Source organism: Poecilia mexicana, unplaced genomic scaffold (assembly GCF_051168715.1).
Source record: "Poecilia mexicana isolate PSO_F unplaced genomic scaffold, ASM5116871v1 scaffold_8, whole genome shotgun sequence".
Taxonomy (NCBI): domain Eukaryota; kingdom Metazoa; phylum Chordata; class Actinopteri; order Cyprinodontiformes; family Poeciliidae; genus Poecilia; species Poecilia mexicana.
In genome coordinates this window covers 26,575,871-26,593,836 of record NW_028263377.1, presented here as the reverse complement: position 1 = coordinate 26,593,836, position 17,966 = coordinate 26,575,871, and the positions used below count along the sequence as shown (strand labels likewise).

Here is a 17,966-nt window from a genome sequence, read left to right as displayed (position 1 = left end):
CATAAACTAAAAGCTGGATTGTAGACATTTTTTATAAGCATATTTCTGAGCCTGCCTCTTTATTAAATTCAATATAATTTCAGATTTTTCTATAACTTTTCTTCTGGTTAACTTAGAAAGTGAGCTATTATTGTTACAGGTTAGTTTTCTAAACTACAAAAAAGCAACTGTTAGGGATGCTCAAATATGAAAAATTGGACTGATATTGATATCTGATAGTAACACCGGTATTATGCCAGATTTACCAATATTTCATTTTATAATTTTTTTTATCCGATTACTCGATTAATCGTAAGAATAATCGATAGATTACTCGATTACTAAAATATTCGTTTACAACAGCCCTAGTGGACACAGTTTCATCATTTCTCAGGTTTTTTCAGCTCTTACTAATATCAAGGTTTTTTTTATCTTTGACTCGTTCTACCTAAATAGACTGAAACCACTTGTCCAAAATATCGTCCACTTTTTACTTTCTGGTAATTTCCATTTATATTGGGGAGTGTTATCAACTTTTATCCTACCTGGAGTAATTAGTCGTTGTCTTCTTTGGACTTCCTTTTTCTTATCTTCTGTTGCACATCTTCTGGCCGGAGATGGCACCCTGCTGTGTAACAGTAGTACATGATTAACATTCAGCACTGTGGTGGTTACTGAATCTGGTCAAGCTCTTTATTTGCACCTCAATCCTGAAATTTATAACTCAGAACTCTTTAAAATAGTTGGGCACATTGAGACAAACTGGCTTTTCTCTCTTCTCACCACCAGTTTGATGCATGAAGCCATTTAGCTCCATTTTCTTGTTTATCTCAGGGCACCATCCCCATTTTGAGATCAGAAAACCAAACCCAGATCACACGTAGAACCATCTCATGGTTCTACGTGCCTTTTTGTTCAGAAGACAATAAATTGTTGCAGTTTCAGGCCACATTTGCAGGTACGAACCTGGCATCTTGTAAACACTTCACCTCTCTCTCTCCTAACGGTAGTGGGGCACTCATTTTTCCCCATATGGATGAATCCCTTGAAAAATGAATCCTTTCAGGCTGGAGGACTCGTGGGGATTTTATGAGCCTGTCAGAGCTGCACTGAGAGATGTGACAGGGAGGCCATATTTGTTTCTCTGCAGCCGGCGCTGGAGGCGGTGCTTCATGACCTCATCAATCGCCAGACAATAACGGTCGTTGTTATCAACAGCTTATAAAGTTAGCTTCACAGTGATCAATAAGGCAAACGGGTAAGAAAATAATCAAGTGTTTAATTCCCTCAGTGTGTTATTTCAGCTTAGAGCTGCATAAGAGTCTGGAGAAAACAGCGACAATAAGCTACACAGTCATAATAAATAAATGTTAATATTATAGAAAAGTTCATTTACTTCAGAAACTCCATCACTAAGCACAGATGTTTTCAAACCTTTATTTCTGTTAATTACGATGATTTTCTGCTTCCGACGAATGAAAACAGCATTTTAAGATTAGAATATTACAACAGAGCAGGGCAGCGACTAATAACTGTTTTAGTAACTGATTATTCTGATGATTATTTTGATGATTAATCAATTAATTTGATACAAAAATTAGCATACTCTTCAGATTTTTAATTTAAACAACTTTTTATATAATATTAGAAATGCATTAAAATAATTCAAATAAGTCAATTTTTTTAGGTAGAAAAATAAACAATTGTAACTGTAACTGCCAGTAGTTGACAATTACTTCAATTATCGATTAATCTGATTAATCATATCAGCCCTAAAACAAAGCAATAAAAAATATATACACTTGCTTAAAAGTAATTTTCAAGATGTTTTTAATCTGATAAACAAGCCTCATTAGAACTGATATCCCTTGATTTAAACTCAAATCTAACTGTAAGGCTTTGACTAGGCAGGTGGGCTGGTGGAGGAGGAAGTAACACATGTGAGGGTGACAGCAGAGGGAAAGGCTGACATATGCTCCCTCACTCTGTGGCCTGGCCTTCCTGCTTAATCACGCAATATGGCTGAACTCTGAATATTATCCTCTCGTACGGCAAACCCGGCGTCATCTTGGCCGTTGCCGCGGCCTTTACCGTCACGCTCTCCTCCTGTGTATCTCAGGTTGCTCTGAGCTATTTTCAGCAGAGTTTCAGCGGCTGAGCTGTGACAAAACAGCGAGTTACAAGGCTAAACTGGGCTGTGGTGCTTCCCAGGAGAGGGACTGGATTTATCCCAGTTGTCTCAAAGTATCGACCAGCAGTGGTTCAGCTGGGTTTCTCTGTTACAAGCTGTGGTTCTTAGTGACGCCTTGATGGAAAAACGTACATAAATCCTTTGTTACAAAGTCAGGTAAGGTTGTTGATCCATTGTGAATCACACAGTGGTAGTACGACATAATGAGTGGTTTGACCACTGACATTTTCCTTTTTCCTCCAGCTGTGATTAAAAAAATACTGGTTTTAATGACTACAATTTAGTCATAAAGCAAACATATTTAGTGGCCACACTAGATTAAAAATAACCTTTAATGTAACACAATGGGGAAATTTCTGACAGACAATAACAGCAAATAGACTCGCACAAAGATGTATATGTTGATTAGTTGTTAAGCATCAAACTCTGAACAGGACGATGTTCAGTGTATTGGTTTGGTTTGTTTACTTTGGTCCGAATCAGTTGATTCTTTTTTGGTGATTCTTTTGGTGGTTTGGTTCCTTTTCACAGAGAAAATCACAATCAAACCAGAACCTGTCGAGAGCTTTCAGTCTGGTTGTTGGTCAGGTGAGACGAGGGCGGCCGCACCAGATGTAGATACAGGAAGCAGGTCCTGTGATCTGAACTAATGAGGATTTATTCACATCAGCAGTAGAAATGGTTTCTTACACTGAATTATTTTGAGATATCTTCAAAGTTGAATGAATACTATTTGCAAAAAATATGTATAGAATGTATTAGTTGGTTTCAACTATGTGCTTCGTAGGAACTACTGGAATAAAACTGAAATACTTGGTGATAGTTTCTGTCCTGAGGCTGAGCCGAGTACCGTATTTACGTCTGTTTCAACCAGAAATTGTCATCTGAGTCTGAGTGTCCATTGGACGTCAATAGGCAGGTGTGTGTTGCCATCCAGCAGCCTGCAGCATTTCAGCTGCAGGCTAGACCCAACCTGTTGGGTCATTAAGCATCTGTGCTCTCTGAGAACCGCTGCCAAACTCAGACCTGTTGCCTGATGAATGATGCGCTCTCTGGATGCCGATCAGGCCACCCGTACGATTTCCCACACACATCACAAAAAAGCAGCAAATCGGACATGAATAAATGAAGACAAACTGAGGCTTTGGGAGTTAGAAATGTCAGAAACTGTAAAACACGCAGCTTAGCTTGACCTGTATGTTTAATTACTACAGAGTTAGTTTATCAGTGCTTGATGCTGACAAAACTGTCAAGCAAACTGTCATAAACACAATTTCAGCCAAAACATATAATCTAATGTTAAAATTTTATAGTGTTTCATTTTTTGTTTTTCATTTCTGCTCATTAAAGGATTTACAGTCTAAATCCATTAATTTGGATGTGACAATGTCCAACTTCTGCTGCAGATTTCCAACAGTGAAATATTTAGACTACTAACTGTCTAGCTCACATGTGTCAAACTCAAGCCCCGTGGGCCACATGTGGCCCGCCCAGCATTTTATAGGCCGATGATTGACTTTAAATACGTTTTGAGCACGAATTGACTACAAACTACATCTCCCACAATGCATTCCGATTGTTACCAGCCAACATTACGGCTTCTCACCACTAGAGAGCAGCAGAGTCACCTCAAGCTGCTTATTGATTTTCCCAGCGAATAAAACTGAGACATCGACAAGCTAACATCAAAACGTCCAAGAAAAGAAAAATCGATTTACAAGTAAGACTGTGAATGAAGATGTGTGTGAGTTGGTGTCAGGGCGGCAGGTGGCGCTAGACTTTTTTTGTTATCCGTTATCTTGACCGACAACATAAAAAAAATCGGTCATGTACTATTTTTATCCGTGAAATTACAATCATATTAACATCGGCTATTTAGTCGCATTTTATGCGGTTTAGCTAATATTCACCGTGAATCCAGATCCCATCACAAATTAAGCAGATAAATGTATCTACATTTTTCTCGTAGTGACAAAAACCGCTGACTGAGGCCCCAATAACTTAATAAATTAAATTAAGCGAGTTCACTTTAATTAGCATCACTTCACCCGCTGGGGTCTGAACGCACTTCCTCCTGGTTCCCATCTGCAGAAAAATCTGCGCTAATTCGTCAGTCAGTTGGATCTGTCTGATCCAAACAGATCAACTGAATTCTGTGAGTGTTTTTACCCTGTGAGGTCCGGTGTGTGCTTCTACCAGGATTTTTTATTTATTTATTTTTTTTTGTGTGTGGTTTCTCTTCTCCGAGACGGACAGATGTTACGTCTGCAGCTCCTCCAGAGTGCCGCTCTCCTGGGTAACGTGCACCAACGCTCCAGATAAACTGCCAGCTCCTCAAATGGATTAACACAACATTGCATTCATTCTCTTTAGTTTTCTCTGGTCTGTAATGGTGACTTGAGTTTAACACGCCATTTCAACCAAAGGGGAAATGGCTTCAATACAATTTTTTTGATCCCAGGCTTAATTTATGGACTGAACAGACAAAAACAGTTACCATTGATTTTATTTTTGAACCATTTTTTTTATTTTGAAGTGTTGATTTTATTTTTGAAACCTTATTTATTTTGAAGTGTTTTTATTTTTGAACCATTTTTTTATTTTAAAGTGTTGATTTTATTTTGAAGTGTTGATTTTATTTTTGAACCCTTATTTATTTTGAAGTGTTGATTTTATTTTTGAACCCTTATTTATTGTAAAGTGTTGATTTTATTTTTGAACCCTTATTTATTTTGAAGTGTTGATTGTTGGAAAGACCTTAGACATGAATTGCCCCATACGGGGTTTGAACCATCAACCTCAGCATTACCAGCATGGTGCTCTTACCTGCTGAGCTAACTCACCTACCTTACAAACTGTTGAGTTTCCATGGATTTAAGAAGAACTTACATGATCTTACCACAATGAAGATTTGATAAAAGTGCTTATATTCTAATGTTTTTCAAAACAACATGCATAATATTTTATTTTCCAGAGATTTTGTATTTTGAAGTGTTGATATTATTTTTGAACCATTTTTAATTTTCAAGTGTTGATTGTATTTCAGAGATATTTTGTTATTTTAGTGTTAGTTTTATTTTTGAACCACTTTTTATTTGTAAGTATTGATTTTATTTTATAGCCATTTAGCCAAGTCTCTGTAGAACCATTTGTCTCTGTTAATGACATCTTCAATACATTTTTTGATCCCAGGCTTAGTTTATGGACCATAATGTGAAATTAGGCACAATTATAAGTCTGACAGTTTGTTCACCACGTTACTGTGCTCTCTGAGAGGATCTGTAAGTATTTGACTTTGTTCCATGCCCATTGTTGATGTTCTGGATCATCTACCAGGAACACTGCAAACAGCATGAGTTTCTGTAGTGTAGTGGTTATCACGTTTGCTTTACATGCAAAAGGTCTCTGGTTCAAAACCAGACAGAAACAGATTTAGTATGTTCTATTCATCACAGGTGTTTACTAAAGGTCAACAAGGGTTCTGTGGTGTCATGGTCTGTACTCTGAATCCAGGCATCTGAGTGCAAACCTCAGTTTAAATTTTCATGCGTTGCATTTCACATCATCAACTTTGGAACCTCAAAATGAAACACAGCAGAGAAGTTCAGTTCCTGTAGTGTAGTGGTTATCACATTTGCTTTACACACAAAGGGTCTCTGGTTTGAAACCAGACAGAAACAGTTTTTGTAGGTTATGCATCTTTTGGGGTGCAGTGAGAGAAGAGCCTTCCCCTTTTGTGATGGTTCATTTACCAATTGACTTCAATGTCCCCAGCATTTTATAGGCCGATGATTGACTTAAACGAATTGACTACAAACTACATCTCCCATAATGCATTCCGATTGTTACCAGCCAACATTAAGGCTTCTCGCCACTAGAGAGCAGCAGAGTCACCTCGAGCTGCTTATTGATTTTCCCAGCGAATAAAACTGAGACATCGACAAGCTAACATCAAAACGTCCAAGAAATGAAAAATCGATTTACAAGTAAGACTGTGAATGAAGATGTGTGTCAGATGATGTCAGGGCGGCAGGTGGCGCTAGATGTTATCTTGACCGACAACATAAAAAAAAATCTTTTATTATTTTTAACATCGGCTATTTAGTCGCATTTTACGCATTTTATGCAGTTTAGTTAATATTCACCGTGAATCCTGATCCCATCACAAATTAAGCAGATAAATGTATCTACATCTAAGCGACTTCACTTAAATTAGCATCACTTCACCCGCTGGGGTCTGAACAACTTCCTCCTGGTCCCCATCTGCAGAAAAATCTGCACCAATTCATCAGTCAGTTGGATCTGTCTGATCCAAACAGATCAACTGAATTCTGTGAGTGTTTTACCCTGTGAGGTCCGGTGTGCGCTTTTACCAGGAGTTTTTATTTTATTCATTTTTTTTGCGTGGTTTCGCTTCTCCCAAACGGACAGATGTTACGTCTGCAGCTCCTCCAGAGCGCCACTCTCCTGGGTAACATGAACCCAGAAGGCTCCATTTGTTAAATCCGCTGGATGAGTTTCTCCCAGCAGTTTCTAATTCTTCGCAGCGGCGGAGCCGCGTCCGCAGTGGTTGAGCAGCGGACTGCGCATGTTACAGTCTAATTAACTTTTGCATCGTCATTTATTTCTTCAAGACAAACTACCGGCTCCTCAAATGGATTAACACAACGTTTTATTCTCTTTAGTTTTCTCTGGTCTGTAATGGAGACTAGAATTTAACGGCCATTTCAACCAAAGGTTTGTAATGCGCTTCCTAACCAGACGCGCCAAAGCGTCCGGTCCATAACTCTTCAACACGCCGTCAGCTCCGGTCAGAAAGACGCATTTAGTTCAGAGACCATGAGATGATATTCAGAAATGATTTTTTTAATTAATTGGTTTCAGTTGCCTCTGAGACTAAATCTTTGCGTAAAGTCTATAATGTCTGCCCATGTGACTTGTTTTTATTATTTGTTTGTTTACCTTTAAACACTGATTTAAATATGGTAATTTTTAAACTGAGCAGTAATTTTACATCCATGGAAACTGAAATGTAATATTTAAAACTTCAATACATAAAATCAGTTATTTAACAATATGAGGTGTTTAATTTATTTTTAACATTGTATTTTATACATTTATGCTGGGGCTGCCCAAGTTTTCCAGAGCTACCATCTGCAGCTTTAGATGGTTCCTTCTCCAACACACCTGGACCATTGACTCATTATAAGCCTCTACAGAACTGAATGAGGGAAGTCAACCTTTTGTCTGGGGTGTTTTAGCAGGGATGCCCTCCTGATTTGTACCGTCAATGTGGCCCATTGAGGGGGGCCAATATGCTGAAGTGGCCCTCGGTGAAAATGAGTTTGACACCCCTGGTCTAGCTTTTCAGAAAAAGTCAATAAGGTTTGTTAGTATAGCGCATTTCAGCAACATGACAGTTCATAGTTCTTTACATCCTGGAAACAAAAACACATGAAATAAATAGACAGATATATCTGAGACAAAATATTACAGCTGGTTATACTGTTTAGTCACAGCAAATATTGACTCTGTAGTAAGTAAAGACCTCACCAATTTCTCTAAGAAAATATATTTTCTAAAGGTGTGATTGACTTGAAATTCCAACAAACCCAGTCCACACATGCCAAGAAATCCAGCTTCTGCAGTCCATTAGAGTTGTCTAAGTACCGTATTTTCCGCACTATAAGGCGCACCTGATTATAAGGCACACTGTCGGCTTTTGAGGAAATTGAAGGTTTTTAGGTGCGCCTTATAGTGCGGAAAATACGGTACTTAATACCTGGATATAATCAATACTAATCGTTCAGAGACATTTCTACCACTTCTCCTCCTCTGAGCTCAGCTGTCCACTCAGTTGCAGCAGAGAGATGCAAACACAACAACTAACTGTTAAACATTGAAGCTACCATTAATGTTTATGGCTTTAAAAGCAAAGCTCTTAGTTTCTGATGCAGGACAGCAGCTTTTTCTGTGTTTGGTTCACACATGATTTACTGGAACTGCACTGAAATATTTTCAGTGCTGAATTATTTATGCTCATAAAAGCAGGGAGGAAACATGCTAACATTAGCTTAGCTGTTTAGTAATAAGTCTTGGATGTAAGCACTGAGATGTAGCTTAATGGTTTCTTAATGTTTTGCTTTCTTTACTGAATTAACTCAGGCTCAACCGGATCTGAAACATCAGTAATTTATTGATTGTCCTCAAGTCAGGAGATGCAGTTTATTTAGCCCAAATAAAAATAGAAAAATCCTGGAAAGATTTTGTACAGGCAAATGTCTTAAGGCCTCACAATAAAAGTAGAACATTTAGAAAATACTTTTATTAATGTACAGAGAAGTTACTAAACTCAGACAGGATAAAGTTAGTAACCCTGGATGAAAACCAGCAGCCAAGTGGTTTGAAATGAAAGAAAATGTTTTAATCCTCCTCACAGTCAAACTGAAAAGCTGCTCAGCGAGGAGGAAGCATTACAGCAAATAAAATGTCTAGAAACCAGATGATACTTTGCTTCCCAATGCTGAAGGAAATGTATGTAAAGTTATGGTTTCAGCTGTAAATGCAACACCTTGGATTAGGGTCTTGAAAATTATTCAAAACAAGAAAACATAAACATTTCCAAACATTCAGTCAGAAGTTAGGAATCTTTGTACATAAACAGTTAATATTTTTGAAATCTTGAATATCGCTTGAGGAATTTAGATAATTAGGTAATCAAATTCCAAACACATATAATCTATAATGTGTGAGGACTTAAAGGTTTTCAGGTTGAGTAACTCCAGTGAATATTCATAAACGCTCATAAGAGCAAAGATTGGTTGAATTTTAAGCTTTTCCCTCCTCTTCTCTTTGAATCACTGTCAGATTCTCTGCAGGCCGGCTTCACTAGTTAGCACCAACCCTGAGGTTTCACACACATGCAGCGCAGCTGACAGGCAGCTGCTCTCTTAACCAGTGTAACAGCGCCCTCCGGAGGCCAGCTAGAGGACAGTTTCAACATCATTCAAACATCTGTTAGTTTTGTTTTCCCTTCAAATCCTCTCCTGTTAAAATTATAATAAAAATAAAACAGTTTTCATGTGAAACGTGAAGAGTCCTCCGCTCCATTTCCGGCTCTGCCTTCACCTGCATGTGTTTGTTTGGCTGCTTTTTCACGAGAACGTCTCTGCCAACTCCTCGTATAATCCACGGGGTGAATAAAAATGGATTTGGCTGGAGGAGACTCTCAGTAAGCTGCCTTAAACCAAACAGAACTCTACCAACAGTCTCTCATGTACATCACCACGTTTATTACTGTTTATTAAACCAATGTTAGACCTGCATGTACGCATTTCCCTCTTATTAACTGAAACAGCTCAGATGCTGTCTGAAACGCCTTCATCTCAACCAAACCCAGAAGTAAAAAATGTTCTCTTTGGTGACATTTTCACTGTAAAGAAAAGTAACATCATTTTTGCTGATTTTAGAGAGCAGAGGATGTAAGGGAGAGTGTTTCCTGGCACAGCGCTCTGGCCTCCCTCCGTCTCCAGAGGCCTCACACGACAGACGGGTCGCAGCGAAGCCGCAGTTTAAATCCGGTGTGCAGATGGACACCAGTAGTTGTTCTAAATCCTGAGCGCCTTGGCACCGGGCGAACGCAGAGAGGCTGTGGCGTTAACAGGTCGATGTGGTAGCTGCTCCGTGGATCACATGTGGGCCAGACGGGGCTCAGGTACCATCAGCTGTCAGAGTGATGTTCTTGGACTAGATTTATTTTTGTTTTTGGATCATTAATTCTGTACAGACTCACCCTCTCAAATCATTACGCTTAGTCATTTCCTGTCGCAGCTCTTTCTGACTGTCTCTACCAACATGACAATGGTTTTATGTAGGATTCGTGCAGAATAATCTTTTCAGTAAAAATGGAAGTCTCAAACTATTCAGATAGGAATCACGCCATCTTGGACAGACAGCGAATAAACTTCCTAATTCCTGCTCAGTTGATCAAACTGGGAAACTGGCACTTATCGGGGAGAGCTTTACTCACACCTCTTATTTGTTCTGGTTCGTACTCATCTCGTCGTCTTTTGTTTTTTTGTTATTTGAATGATGCTGAGGAATCCAACTCGTAAAGTCCTCCTGGAGTCTTTGGTTCAAGAGTGATGAAGATATTCACAATTTCAGGATGAAACCCGAGATTCTTCCTGAGAACATACATTATTCTTAACTAGATTTCAGTCCAGTTTCATTAAAGTGGCGTATAAACATGCAAAGGACAGATTCATATTGTTTTTAGCCTATTTTTCTGAGCTTAAACACACAGTGCTTATATTTTATCGGGTCTCCTTATGTTGTTATACTTGTTTCTGTATTTTAGTTAGTATTTTGCTGAGTGCTGAAGAACTGGACATATAATTTATTAAACATTTCAGACTATATGATGAGCACAGATAAACAGACAGTACACCTTCCATCAGTTTCTGTCTAGTTATGAACTGCTTAAAAATCTCACCTTAGATGTTAAAAAACATCAATGATTCCTCGAAGTTATGTTTTAAAGACATTAAACCAAACAGAACAAGTTTATGAAAAAGTATTTGCACCATCAACCCATAGGAAATCTTACTTAAAAGGGGGTGTAGCATGTTTTTTATCTTGACCTTAAGTTTTCAGTTAGTTTAAACATGCCTCGTTTTATGGTGTAATGTTTAGCAGCAGCAGTCTTCAGTCAGACGCCTTTTCAGTTTTGTAGCAAGACATACTGCACAGCTTTGCCTTTTCTTTTAGGATACTTTCATATGAGTTACAACATTCATTAATTTCTTTTGGGATAAATGTTGTAATTTTCTCCAAATCCAAAGTTATTTAGAAAATACATCAGTTGTATTGGTCTTTAGGGCTGCACAGTGGTGTAATTGGTAGCACTGTTGCCTTGGAGCAAGAAGGTCCTGGGTTCAATTCCTGGCTCAGTGTCTTTCTGCTGTTCTCCCTGTGCATGGTGGGTTCTCTCTGGGTACTCCAGCTTCCTCCCACAGTCCAAAAACATGACTGTCAGGTTAATTGGTCTGTCTAAATTCTCCCTAGGTGTGAGTGTGTGCATGGTTGTCTGTCTCTGTGTTGCCCTGTCCAGGGTGACCTCGCCTCTCACCCATTGACAGCTGGAGAGGCACCACCCCCAACCCCACTAGGGATAAGGGTGTAAGAAAATAGATGGGTTACAAGTTGTCACAATATTTCTTTTACCTGCAAGAGTCCTCTACAGTAGAAGGAGGAACTGGATATTCCTGATTTTCTACATTTATATTTTATAACCTGGAGTGAACAGAGGGTGCACTTTTTCACCATCACTGTCTGCTTGGTTTAGATGTACTTTAATCTGCCTGAATAGTCAGATGTGTCATTTTTAGTGGTTTGTCTCCACCCTCTGGACATATAGTGTAACCGCAGATTGTTTTGTATCAGCTGTAGTTTAGCTCAGTGGGTAGAAATCTTTCCCTTCAGCCAGTCAGTGTGTTGATGATAGATGTTAAATCTGAAGCTTGTTTTTCTCAATCTTTTCTGCAGATACTTTCTTAATTGACAATAATGTTCCAGTTTTATGTAGCTGCTGCTGTTCCTCTCATCTGATGAGTCGGTGAGATCTTCTCTCTGAGATGTTGGTGAAAGCGGCTGCAGATGGCTTGTAGTCGGGCCGAGCGCCGCAGTGTTTGCAGCAGATGGTGGAGTGCTGAGCTGATGGATGCTCTGTCTAAAACTCCAGACAAGAAACCTGCTGCTCCCTCATCATCTGAGGAAACTCCGAGTGGCTGAGCAGGACGAGGCTTCATAGCTCTCAAACATCCAGACAACACACACAGAGAGCGCTGATAAATGTTTTGGCGCCTGATTTATTAGAGCCATAATGTGGTTTGTATTCCGCCCCGCTGAGACTTGTTATTGTTTGATGGGAAAGAGGCTGTTGAGGACTGCAAAATGGAGCTCTGCTTATAAGCTCGGTCCGATGATGGACAGAAAAATTGAGCAATTTTGGATTTGATTATCAACATACAGTACCAATCATTCTTTCATTTAGGGCTATGTTTCAATTGGATGTTATTTAAATTGGGGTGTCAGTGATGGAAAACAATAACCAGAAATATAATGCACTAGCTCCATAAAAGTTAGGCAATCTTATTTTTAAGAGAGCTCTCAGTCAAAAATGTTAAACCTCAAACATGACTGTTTAAGAAAGTCAAAGTGAGGTTTTTGCTTTCTTAGGAGAATATATGTGTATAATTAATGGGAAACTACCAGTGTGCTCAGTTATTATGCAACTAAATGCAAAACACACTTTGTCTCATTTGTTTAATGAGAAACAACTTGACTCTTTCCAGTAAATATTTTTAGCATAAAGTGACCAATATGATCACCGTCTGTTTATGGAGTCAGTTCCTGATTTGGTGATGATTAACTTCCTGTGCAGCAGCAACCACAGATACGAGAGGTGGATTGTTTTCCTTCATTGTAAATCTCTGGTTTAAGATCTGCTCACAAGTTTTCAATTGGGTCCCGATCAGGTAAGAAAAGAAGTCATGTCAAAGGTTTTTTATCTTTAATGCCTTTACTGACTTGGCATGCAGAGGAATACCTGGATGCATGTGATGGAGGATTGTCCCGCTTGAAAATCATTGTCTTTTTGAAAGATGCAGACTTCTCCCTGAACCACTGCTTGAAGAAAGTGTCTCTAAAAACTCACAATCGGTTGTGGAGTTCATTTTGAGAACTTCTTCAATCTAAAAAGGTTCAGCCAGCTAGAAATCTGTTTCTTGGCCCAGTTTTAATAGTTCAGCTTGTTGTTCAGTGGTGATTGATATTCAGCCATGTCTCTGAGCTCTGAACATCTGGTACTTCTTGGTAGTTTGCACTCCTAGAATATGCTTGGTTTTTAAAACATTTTTTTTAGCATTTTTTCTTTTTCTCAACAGGTTTGTTGCAACCTTGTTTTTTATTTGCAACAAAACGCCACATAGTTCTTTGATCATGCTCCAATATTTGAGGAATTTCAAGAGTCTTGAATCCTTTTGAGAGACTTTTGGTTATTTTGGACTCTTTTTGGTCTTGTGCTTTTACTCATTTTGCCTCAAGTAAAGAAACTGCCTAATTATTATGTACACTTTGATAGGACTATGACTAGGACTCTAGTCCTAGTCTTATTGGACTAGGACTATGTCCTAGGAGCCATAGGGTAGACTAGGACTCCAGAGTAAAGACTACAACTCTAGTCCTAGGGTAAAGACTAGGATTAGGCCTTAAGTCTTTACACAATGCCAGGAAGAAAAGATGACTGAAATGTCCTGAGAGAATGAGTTGCTGTTAAGAAAGGAAAGGGCTCTAAGATCAATTCCAGACTAATCGAAGTCCATCATGCTTCGATGATTAATTCCTTTTCGGCGAAAAGGAATTATTCCTGAGGGGAAAACATTTAAAAAAGCCGCCAATCTTCCCAGAAGTGGATGTTCCAGCAAATTCAACAATGTCTCAGAATGTTTCTCACCTTCTTACTGAAACAATCTGAGTCTCGTTTAAGCTTGCAAACCCCGTGACTGATCTCTCAAACCTTAAGTCATTACATTACTGAATTGACCCATGAAGTGTCTTGTGGACATTGAAGGTCTGTATGAAAACGGATGTTGTCCAACCACATCAGTGCAAGTCGAAAGTTCGACTTCGTTCAAACTCTACAGGTGTATAAAACAACTGAATTCAAATTCAATTAAATTCAAAACACTTTGTTTCCAAATGGAAATTCAACAAAATGATGTAACATTTACTACTTTAGTTCATTGAAAATGTCTTTTCTGCTTGACGGTGTGTTGACACAAACCACCAAGAGACCACCAGCAATACCAGTAAGCAGTTTGTCTCAATCTCCTGAAATGAAACACACCACAAATAAAAGAAATAAAATTGTATATTTGAGATTAAAACTTAGCAATAATTTCCAATATATGTTTCCAACAAACGTAAATTGATGAGTAAACTTTTGCCTGTTAATTTCCCATTTAGCTCTTAGTTTTTCACAGCTTTATAATTTTAGCTCCTTATGTTAATACATGCTGGTAATCTTGAATCTGTTAGATTTAAATCATTTTAGCTAACTGTTGTTATTTCCTCAGTATTAGCTGCTAAGCTAATACTCATGATGGTGAATTTATGGAGAAGTATCCTTGAACCCAATGTAGCCACAGGTCTATGTGTGTTTATATGCACAGGCATTACTTTTAACCTGACAGTAATAAGAGATTTAGAGGACCAAACTGTGGGCCAGGAGTCAGCCATCACTTGGCTCATGAATCATCTTTGTTAATTGCATTCGTCATCAAATATGCACAAAGGAGTGCTGTACCTACAGAACTGACGGCACTTACAGATATCACCGCCGTGTTTTTCTTTGACACCAACAGACTCCTGGTTCTGTGTTCCCCTCTGTTAGATGTGCTGCGACTTGATATATTGGGTCTTTTAGCCCCCACTTTGGCTCAAATCCAAGGCCCATTTGTACAGATGGGATTTTACGTGGGCCATTTTAGCAAAGCACCCTCCCCATAAAGCCAAAGTGTCTCATCACTTCATAATTGTGTGATTATGGTCAATTGCTGTGGTTGGGGTGACAGATTCTATTTGAGCCCAACAGATGCTTTTATCATATTTTAGATCTCCATTTGACCTTAATCAAGCGTTGCATGTATGAGTAAAACAGGGAGATAATATTTTAGTGATGAGGCGGATCAGGTGGGAGACGCCAAGGCTCTGAGGAAAGATCAAACACAAACAAGTGGCGCACAGAGAGGAATATGAACTGCAGGGGCCTCCAGACTGCAGAAGACTGATGAATTACGCCACCATGTGGGAGGTAGAGTGCATTGCACCTAGAGTGTAACTTATGATCGGAAAGTACATTTAAACTACAATAAACTTGAATTAGATGTCCTTGAGTTAACATGAATTGGGCTTATAATATACTTACATATGTGTTATATTTGTTCAAAATCTTTGAGTTTGAATCTTTTCACACATTCCTGTTCTTGAAAGAGCTGCGCTGTGGCCCAAAAAAGTAGCAGATTCAAAATAATCATTATTTCTTACTTTCTGTGAAGAAGTGGTGAAATAAATAAAGTTGCTAATCCTTGGAATCTAAAAGCTTAGAAACCAGGTAGACAGGAAAACCTGACCATGGTGAATATTTGCAAACACTCAGCTTATGCTTAACTTCCTTCCTAGTGGTGGCTGAGCAGCTACAGGCAGCTGGGAGCCGAGCATTTAGCTAAACTTAATGTCTCAGGCACAACATTTAAAGTGTTACCATTTAATATCCCGTCTTTCAGTTTTAATAGTAGGTTAATCTTAAGATGCAATACTCATAAGAAGTTTTATGATAATAATCATTAGCTGCACTTATATTACAAATTTTGTGCACGTTTGTCCGTTTTCTGCTAATGTAAAAAAAAACTTTCGCACTTGTGGTGTTTCATTAAATAAGAAATAAATTAAAACTGCATGTAAATAAGCTTGTTCAGCAATGAATGTAAACAGATCATCATCTACCAGCCATCAGAGGAGATGGCGGCGTCTTATTCAGGCGTTGGCGCAGCATTTCCTCGCCTACTGGAGAGCGGCTACGTATACGGCGTTGAGAAACTGTAGTCGGCCATTTTACCGACGAGCTCTGGGTTCAACAGGTTGGAATGACGTTTTATGAGCTGTGTGATGATTGCTGCAGGTTGTCCGAAAACAAAAACAAGTCTCAGAAATAAGTTAATAATTTTGGCTGGTGCAATTTTTTTTATTTACCTGTAAATGTCTTTTTTTTTTATCTTATTTTGCTCTGATCAGAATTGAGTTATTTTCTTTTACTTGAAATCTGTGCAACAATTAGTTGGCTTAGTAACCATTAATCATATGGTGGAGTCATTTAAGGTGGATCTGTCATTTGTCTGGTTTTGGGAATGTTTTCCGGTCATTCAGGTGTGGTGAAAACAAAGTAATTATTAAGACAAACTTGGAAATGATCCTAATATGGCCAGACCACAACCTGTTCGCTGTGTTGGCCATCTGGCAGCAGACACAGAAGTAGCTGCTGCTGGGAGATCACCACCGTTTGTTTCCAAGAGCTGGGGATCATCTTGGCGTTCTCTCCATCAAAGCTTCATATTTAGCAAATTTATTCAGAAACGTAAAACCGTTTTTAATTTGATTTGAATGATGGTGATTTACCTGCTTACCCAGGAGGAGAGTCTGGCCTCCAGCATCTCCTTCCTGTGGGCCTTCAGACCCAACTTTACCAATTTATATCCAACCAACTTGTACTGACTGTCTAAAAACACTGAAACTTTCCCACAATTAGCTTCTACTGCAGTACAGAATATTATCATTATGTAGTAATATTTACAGAAACTGGTCTGGTAACATTTATTAGGAATACACATCAAATTACTTGTTCTGTATTTTTAGATGCAGATCAAGATGTACTGAAGAATAAAATTTATATAAACAAGAAATAAATGCAGCAAATACATTTAAATAGACTTTTTGAAATTTTTGAACTCTTTGCTTTTAATGCCACATTTTTATAGCTTTATGTTTTTTCTTAATCACTCTCCATAACAGTAGTATCGACTTTTTTGGGGGCAAAATGAATGTACGTAGCTGAAAACAGACACCAACATCGGTAGCCTACAAGGTACTTGTTAAGCTTAAGGTTCTGTATTGATATTAGCTAGTCATCTTTTAGCTAACATTACCTGCATCCAGCAGCTTTACTCAACTCAGTCGGTTAGTTTGGAGGGAAAAACTGTGAAAAGTTCTTTGCGTTTTGCTGGTTTGCTGCCGTGATTCTAACACAAACCTACGTAGCTCCGCCCAGCAGCAGCAGGTCTCCTTCACAGGTGGAAACCCTGCGCGAGCGTGTAGCGCTCATGTTGCGTTTAAAGGCGGCTCGGAAAAACAGGTTACAACATGTTAACAACGGATTAAACAGTTTTAACTGCTGATAAAAGTGACAGAGGACACAGATATGGGAGGTGTGGAAGCCTCTACTGTATCAAATTGACAGGAATAACAGAGAGTTGGCCATTCTAAGGTAAAAACCCAGCGCATACAGTGTTCATGTTTTGTTTTTTTTTTCATCCAGACGGCTTCCCGCGCCCCCCCCTGCAATGACACGGCGCCTCCCTAGGGGGCGCGCCCCACAGTTTGGGAACCTCTGCCTTAAGGAAACAGACAACTGAATTTTGGATTGGTAAAATCTAATGGCCTTTAAAAGAAGATGTGACATTTAAAAAAAGGAAGACATGACACGCCTGCTGGAATGAGGCCTGCAGAGGTCTCATTGTGTAAATGTTGACGTGGTGCAGCAGAAATACAAATAACACCGGATCTCCAGCAGAAACATCTTACTGTTTGCAGAAGCTCAGAGGATTAAAGCCAACAGTGATGGACGCGGACTCATCTTCTGTAATATTTACATTTTCTGGTATTTTCTTCTCCGTCTGCCCCTGAAAGACCGGCGTCTGTGTTTTTCCACTTTCAGAGGCAGAGCTGCTCAGGTAAACGCTGGCCTCCGCGACAGACGGGTGCTCTCCATCTTGCAGCCCCACAAGGGGTTGTTGCAAGACAAATGGCTGTAGGAAGAAGCCCCGCCCATTTCCAGCTGCCTCGTCTCGTGTGGCGTCTCGGCTCGGTTATGCGGTGGGATTCGTGTGGTACGCCGAGTCCCAGTCCACTGCGCGCGAACGGCGCGCCATCACTAACCACAAACAACCCGAGACTCCGCAGC

General features: G+C 39.2%; 1 non-coding gene across 1 annotated transcript; it reads left to right on the top strand.

The window, feature by feature from the left end:
- The first annotated feature begins 5,526 nt into the window (after positions 1 to 5,526).
- On the top strand, positions 5,527 to 5,599 carry trnav-uac (transfer RNA valine (anticodon UAC)). Its single transcript has one exon. It is a non-coding gene; the product is annotated as a tRNA-Val (tRNA).
- Positions 5,600 to 17,966: the final 12,367 nt, after the last annotated feature.